Raw genomic sequence first — 8226 nt, 5'->3', positions numbered from 1 at the left:
GAGGACAATAATGCTAAAAGACAGTAAACAACTTGTTTTTGCCCAAACTGGGCTCAAAGCAGTTGTTGCTCTGAAAGGGATGAAAGCAGATTTAACAGAAACACAACTTCTGTTGTAGACAAATGAAACATTTGACACTTGTGGCCTAAAAATTCTGAGGTAATAAAACTGAAATATGATGAATTACAGATGTGAGTAAAAATTCTGTAGCTGCAGATAGCTGGATGGAAGAATGAAACCATGCTGAGTCACGAGAGGCTATTTCAGAACTTGAGTTTGTGGGTAATGAAGTAGTAATTCAAGAAGATGAAAGGAGGTATGCTAAAATGCTTTGTCAGAGTCAGTAATGATGTAAAGGACTGTAAGTGGACAAAGGACATCACTACCTGAAAAGATACTGGAAAAACCTAGCTACTCCCATTATGTGAGGAACAAGCTTAAACACAAATGTTAGAGAAGGTTTTCAGAACCATTTTTTTACTATGTTGATTTTTGGAACCAAGAATGCCTTAAGTGCAGATTAACAGACTTTCTAATACAAGCTGAAATCTGATGTGGCACCAAGAAGGTGCCCAGCTTCTTCTTACAGGACTGTGCTACGTTGCCATCAACGCATCTTTGCCCACTTCTCCTACAAGACATGCATCAGTCCCCTATGGGCTGTGCTTTCCGAGTCAAATAATGAAATCCTTACTTTCTTTTGCCTGATCTTTTTCTGCCTTACTGCTCTTATCAGCCACTGTCAAAAGGAAGTTAATTTAGTATAGTTTGCTGCTTTCTCTTAAAACAGCTCTAATATATCCCCTCAAAACTTACTACCCAATACTTTTATATGCAATCTGCTGCATTTTTTTAGCATTACCCACCTTCTTTTTTCTTGTCTCTACTTCAGTTGTGAAGGGATTTTTGGACAGGGTTTAGCTTTATTACATTTCATAACTTCCCAGCACCTGGCATTAGAGAATTCTTTGTTAGGATCTGTAGATGTAACTGTAGTACTCATAAATAAATAGTCTGAAGTAGCTAAAGGGCTGAAGTAAAATCTCTGTCAATTTTAGAGCTGAGAGCTCTGAATCACATGCATGTGATTCCTCTGTAGGTACCTGAATGTACTGTGGTAAATGTTTTGGGTTTCTTTTCTGTCTTCAAGCCTCATTTGTAGCTACATTCTCTCATGGGATACGAGCAAATTCTGTGGACTTCATTGGGAATTATTCCTACTCTGCAAGTGGAGAGCAGAGCCTATGACTGGACTGAAGCCAGCGTTCTTTAGAAGTTCACATGCCTTCTATTTGCTCTCTAATTTAGACTCCTTCTGACCAAACAAAGGGAGGGGGGAGAGGAATGAAAAATAGTAGCATCTGTGTCAGTAAAAAATTCGAAGAGTTAACATAACATGATGTAAACTGTTTCATCTGTTCTTCCTACTTGCCTATTTTAATCAGAAATTAGTAAGTAGAGCTTATATTCACTGAACTTGAAGAATGCTAATGGGATGTCTGCATCATGTTGTACCCAGAGTACTTATGCCAGAATAGGAAAGCCTTTAATTCTGTAATTCTCTGAGGCAAGAAAAGCTTTCTGAAGAGTTACTTTAAATTTAAACTCTCATTCTAATGTTAGGCAGCCTGTTGGATCTCCGAGTTAAAAATTGCTTCAGCTTTAGTTACTAGAGCCAGATGTAACATTGACCTTAAATGGTAAAAGCTCCCAAGAGTGAAAGAGAGGCTGGCCCGAGGGGAAAAAGAGGAATAACTGAAGTTTTAGGTAAGTAATCTCTATAACCAGGAATAAGCTCTTTTTCAGCTGTGAAACAGAACGGAACCATATTTCCTCCTTAAAGGTACAGTACCTTGTTGTTATGATACCAAGGAGCTGGTTCTTTACCTCTTCTCCCCCATCCTCTTCAAATTCTACCTCTTTGGCAGATTTTAGCTGCTTAAAAACTGGGTGTAGTCAATAAAAGCTCGTTCTTCTTGCAAACTGGTTGGGACTATACAAGAATGAAAAAGCTGTGTTAATTATATTGAGACCTGATTAATAAAGGTACGTAGTCAGTAATTCGAGACAACCTGATTCACAGATACTGTCATCTGTATTGTGCTAAGCAAGAGAGAGTCTTAGTTAGGATCAATACATGTTACAGAGAAACAGATAAGTTTTCTCTCTCTCTCTCTTTTTTTCTTTTAATTGTATGACTTTCCTTCCCTCATGCTTTTAACAATGCTGGAGGGGTTCATGTTGGTGGATTAACTACTTGTCTGGAACTTATCTTTTAAAAAGGCATTTCCAGAGCCATTTCTTTATACAGTCTGTGTTTGGGTTTAATCCTGTTAGAGGTAAATTAAGACCACAAAGTTGTGTTTAATTGAAATGCTGTCCAGAGAAAATCAAACATCTTCAAATGTTAAAACATGTTTCCTTTAGTATAGAAAAATCTCATTATTTGCTTTTCCTGATATTTTGGTTTTCAGTTTTATCTATGCTATTTGGTAGGTACCCTGCACTAAAGTGTATTTCATTTTCTTGACAAATTAAAACACATTTTTGTCTTACTAATGTTTATGTTAAGGTCTTTTGCTCCAGACAGCAGGATGTAAACATGAAAGAATGAGGTCAGTGCAAGGAAGTGATAGCTGAAATTGAAGACTTAGGTTTCTGTTACTAACTCACATTAGTAACAACTTGTATGAGTTGATTTTTCAAATCTGCATAGCACGACTTCAGCTGGTGAAAAATTCTCTGCAATCAGTAGTGAATTTCCATCTCTGCAGAGTGATCAGAGCATAGTGTTTAGTTTCTGCTATACAAAGATTGGGTGAATTTAGAGTTTTGAGTGTAGACAGGGTTCTTGTGAGTGCTGACAGTTACTGCACTTATATTTCATATGGTAGGTGTTGTGTACTCTTTAGTGAAAGTTTACTTCATCCAACTTCAAGAGACTGTGATAAATGAATCTTATTTGTTAAAGCATTTCAGACCTTGTTGCAAAACTTGTAATAGCTTTCCTTTTATTTTTCTCTGGACTATCATTAGTGAACACCTCAGTACTTTTAGATTAAACTTCTAGCTGACCTTCATGTTTTAAATCAACAATTACATCCCAGATCAACAATTATACCACACTTGGAGCTTAATAATCTAATGATACAACTCATAGAAATCTAAGTTTATTAGAACAGTGGAAATTAAGAATCAGTCCAGTATATTAAATGTTGAATACTGAGGGTCCTTGCTCATATAATATTCTTCTATTTCTGGCCTCCAAATACCCTTGTTCTGATTTGTTGGTCTTGAATGCGTTACTTTACTTGCGATGTTTTATGCAACCCTTCAGCTTGTGCAAGGATGTATAAGTTTAGATGGTATTCTAGAAGGTGCTTAAGTTTCCGTAACTTATTTTTAACAGTGCAATAAAGGCTAGACACTAGTCTGTGTCTAACTCCTCCAAGTCTGAATCGAGTATATATTTCTAATATATCTTATAGTACTTCAACAACTATTGTTCTTATTCCATACAATTCTTTTTTATTTTGTGACTTAGAATATATAATAAAGTACCTATGTGTAAATTGTTCTTCAGTAAAGATATTATGATGACAAAAGTGTAATTTAATAAAAAATGTACAAGTTTCTTATTTGTGCGTAGTGAATATTGTGTTAACATCAGCACTGATAAGTACCTAGGATTTTAATTGTATTTAACTTTTAGAAATCCATCTGCTTCACATTCTTCTGGATTAAGTTCTAAATTGTCTGTGGACATGAAACCTGTACACCTCCCTACCTCCTATGTTTTTATATGTCAGGGTCAGTTTTCATAACTATAGTCCTATTTATCTGGGACCAAAACACTGGAAATTAAGAATTATCTAACAGCCAGATTCATAACTCCAGTGTTTAGCCCCAGCCTCTTCCATCCTCTTTTCAATCAGTCTCCTTCCTGACAGCTTTTCAGGATAGTTTGGTGTCAAATAACTTTTTGAAAAGTTACTTAAGACAGACTACGGCAAGTGAGGTATAGGGAGTTGGTACTGGGAGAGACAGATGTGAAAGCTTCTCCTTTCAATGGTTGACATGTACGTTCATCACACGGAGTTCTTCTGCCTCATCTATTTGCTGTTCTTAGAGAAGAGTGTAAGTCCAGGAAAAAGAGGCATCAAATGGCTTGTGAGTAGAAGGGGAAAGAAAATCCTTGCTGTTTCAAGGTTTGTGGGCTGTTTAAAGATCTGGGGAATTTGTGAGCAGAGAGATCTCTTTGCTGTCTTAACTTGCAGCCTTCCTGTAAACTAAGCAGAAGAATTTTCTTGTGATGTGCTCTCTGTGCTTCCTTTGAAAAGTGGGTCAAAGAGATGTTTTGGATCTCAGTATCACTGACAGAAAGGAAATCTGAGTGGGTGATGGATCTCTGTAGGCTTCTAAACTAGTGACTCAAGATGTGAATTACTGCTTATGTACATGTGTAGAGCTGTTGTGGAGAGCTAAGACTGTGACTGTTATGGTAGTGCTTTGAAATAACAGTTTCCCTCCCTGGAAAGTAGGTCCTAAGGATTCTGAAAAGGAGAGGGATTTGTTATTTAGAGCAAGAGGGCTTGTAACCCCAGGTCTTGATGGAGAGTTTGGGCTCTAACAGCATCTCTGGATTTAATCCTCTAATCTACATAGGTAGATGTAATGGGTATTTTGCTTTTTATTTCTGTTCCTTTAGGTTAATTTCAATGTGTCTATCATTAATTTTAAAACCTCAAAAAATAATTTGAGAATTAAATTTTACTTAGGAATTGCCAAATTTATTAAATATCTAAAAGATTGAAACAACAAAACCAATACCAAAGACCACACACACCCCTATTTCATAGCTGAAATCGAGAATGCCTTACCATCTGCTAGAACTTTCACCTGTCCTTAAAATGTGCAAAACACAAAGTCTTTAGGTATCACAAGTAATCAGGGACCTGTAGACATCTGTAGAGATCTGTGGGTTTGGACAAGTAAGGCCTGTAGAATATGATCTTTCTTTACGCTAACGCAAATTGCAGGGAGAGGGGAGGATGAGAGGAGCAGGGAGGGAAGCATGCAAACCTGCCAGCTGATGTAAGTCAAGTGAATATGTAAACCTGAAAGTCTTTTCCCCAGCTAAAGCCTATTCTGTTGTGTTTTGTCATGGTGCACATTCATACTTTAGAACCACTGCTGTCCCCTAATTTACATGTAAATATGCCTGGTGATTGTCCAAAGAGAGCTGCTATCTCTTGGCTCTAAAACACAGTCCACTGGACTAGTTACTGTGATTTGTGCAAAGAGCAAAGCGGTTGAAAAGTTGATATAACAAACGGTGGTGGTGGGGAAAGCCTTTTATGTAGGAGTTGCACACTCTTTTCTTACCCACTGTAATGAGTTGCATCCTGGAAATGAATGCATGATAGAAATTCTGGGCTGCTGGGGCAAGTACAGCAATTGCTTTGGGGTAGGGACTTGCCTTCTGAGTAAAATTATTGCTGTTTATATAATTCTGCAGAATGTTTTGTAAGGCTGAAGTTATACACGGGGAATTTGGCTCCGAGCCTTTGCTTTTCAAATCATCAGCAAAGTTTCCATTGACTTCAGTGTTGCCAGTTGAGGCACTTAGTGAATACCACAAAGGTAAAGACTCTGTCAGTTGGGACAATCCAAGTAGGAGAAGCAGGTCTATTTTCACCCATCTTGTTTTGGACTTAATTTGTACTAACAAATTAGAAGATCTGTAAAATGATATATTTTTCTGAAATTTTGAAAAAGAAAAATCCTCTATTTCATTTTTAAATATTCTCCCAGTTTCTCCGAAATGTCTCTTTTAGAAGGAGGTGCATTTATACAGGTAGTAGAATATAATAAGGTCTCATATATCAATTGATGTTTCCTATTAAAACTTCCAAACTTGTGTTGAACTGTGCTGTAACTGCTGAACAGAAAAATCAAAATTAAAGTGTCTGGCCATAAGTTCAAGGAGAGCTTGTGGAGAGGAAGGGAAATAATTTGACAATGTATGAAAATTGCTTCCCAATTTCAGTTGCAGAATTTCCCATTTTTTTCTTTATAAGTAGCAAATGAAAGTGTCTGACCTCTGGGCTCATGAAAATACAGTAACATGATTAGGCGCCTAGTTGGAGTGGGGGTGGAGTTTGTCCCAGGAGGAGGTGCTAAGTCAGGCTGATGTTCTGCACATCACCTCAGACTGGAAAAGCCTTGAAAGCAAACCTATCCGTTGTGCCTGGGTCCCTTATGCCAGTGTAGTGGTGTCCATCATCCAGACTTCTCTGAGGGCTGTTGCAGTTAAAAACTTACTCCTATTCTTTGACAGATACAGTTATCAGCATTGCTCTAAAAGCTGGTTTTAGTAAGTGCAATAGTCCGTGGAGCAGACTGTCAAAAACCAAGCAGATTTATCAGAATTCCCAAGTATCTTAGGAATCTGAAGCAAGATTAGGAAGGCTAGAAAACTACTCAATGCATTAAGTAAAAATATCTGTAAGGGAAAGGAGAAAGAATTTGTGGGATATATTCTAAAACCTCAACATGTAAAACTCAGTTTTTATCTGCATGTTGAGATTTTGGGATCTGTTTGAAATCTCTTCTGCATTAAACACAGCATTAAAATGTCCCTTCCAAAACTCATATATTATGTGCTAATGGAATAGAGTCACTGGAGTATTAACAACCTTGTACCCTTATAAGAAGCTCTTGATATTTCCTGTTGGATTAATTTTTTTGAAAGACTTTGACATTTCTTGTTTAACAGATTTTAAATGTTTTCCTTGGTAAAATGGCAGATATCAATCATCTCACTCTCTACAAGGCTGACATAAAGTTGTAACAGAAAGGTGAATAATACCTAAAGATCCCCCAGGAAATCCGTCCTGTTGCTGTTTGATATTTCCCTGTCTAGTAATGTGTTCAGAAATTACTTTAAACACAAAGTGGTGATTTTACCAATCACTTTAGAAATTATGCAAAAATTAAGGACCCAGAGGAAAAATACTGCACACAAGAAAAGTAGCCTGGGCTACATTGGGAAGAGTGTGGCCAGCGGGTTGAGAGAGGTGATCCTGCCCCTCTACTCAGCCATACCTGGAGTGCTGCGTCCAGTTCTGGGCTCCTCAGTACAAGAAAAACAAGGAGCTACTGGAGAGGGTCCAGCAGAGGCCACAAAGATGATGAGGGGTCTGGAGCATCTCTCTAATGAGGAAAGACTGCAGGAGCTGGGCCTGGTTAGTCCAGAGAAGAGGAGAAAGACTGAGAGGGCATCTCATTAATGCTTATAAATATCTCAAAGGCAGGTGCCAAGAGGATGGTGCCAGACTCTTTCCAGTGGTACCCAGTGACAGGATGAGGAACAATGGCCATAAACTGAAACACAGGAAGTTCCACCTCAACATGAGAAAGAACTTCTTTACATTGAAGGTGTCAGAGCCCTGGGACAGGCTGTCCAGTGAGGTCATGGAGACTCTCTAGATACATTCAAAACCCACCTGAATGTGTGCCTGTGTCGCTGCTTCAGCTGACCCTACTTTGGTTGGGAGGTTGGACTGGGTGATCTCCAGAGATCCCTCCTAGCCCTAATTATTCTGTAATTCTGTGATTCTTATTATGAAAATGATGAGTTGTATTTCCTTAAACCGTCTAGCAGGTCAAACTCCCTTCTTGTAAATCACTGTTGCTGTTTGGATTGTGTGGAGCTTTGCTCATGTGCATGAGCTAAGTGTCTGTCTCAGGGGATTTTGATCCCTCCGGGGAATCTGGCTCCACTTAATATGAAGACAATTTCCCCTTTTCTGTTTCTTAACAGGCAAAGATCAGAGTTGATGGACATTTTTCCCTTCAGAGCAGGACTTGGTGAATTTCTTGTACAGCTTTTTACAAAACAGGCACAGATCCACCAAGTTTTTCACCTGATTTTATTCTGAGGTAGTAGTTGCTGATATGCTTTCTCAGAACAAAGTCTCTTAAACTCACAACGAAAACCTTGCAACTCACGATATATTTTACACTCATCTGTCAGCTTATATGATTCAGAAATTATGAAGCTGGGAGGTTTTTGCTTCCTTTTGAAGGTGGGTACTGTACAATCATCCTGTGTACTTATCTTCTGAGCATCTGCTTGGAAAATAAAACAACGTGCCATTTTGACATCCAAGAAAGTGCTATAAAAAGTCTGTTGCTATGTTTAAATGCCTACACTCCGTTGCT

General features: G+C 38.2%; 1 protein-coding gene across 9 annotated transcripts in view; it reads left to right on the top strand.

Moving 5' to 3' along the window:
- The first annotated feature begins 1404 nt into the window (after positions 1 to 1404).
- Positions 1405 to 8226, top strand: part of IRAG1 (inositol 1,4,5-triphosphate receptor associated 1) — a 61413-nt gene continuing 54591 nt past the window's right edge. For 6 of the 9 annotated variants that reach the window (XM_048307929.1, XM_048307928.1, XM_048307927.1 and 3 more), the window contains exon 1: positions 1763 to 1843. The gene's annotated coding sequence lies outside the window, so the exon portion shown is untranslated. The other 3 variants (XM_048307920.1, XM_048307923.1, XM_048307922.1) reach the window with 3 other exon arrangements.

The sequence above is a fragment of the Corvus hawaiiensis genome, chromosome 6 (genome assembly GCF_020740725.1).
Source record: "Corvus hawaiiensis isolate bCorHaw1 chromosome 6, bCorHaw1.pri.cur, whole genome shotgun sequence".
In the NCBI taxonomy this organism is placed as follows: Eukaryota; Metazoa; Chordata; class Aves; order Passeriformes; family Corvidae; genus Corvus; species Corvus hawaiiensis.
This window is presented reverse-complemented; position numbering and strand designations above follow the sequence as displayed.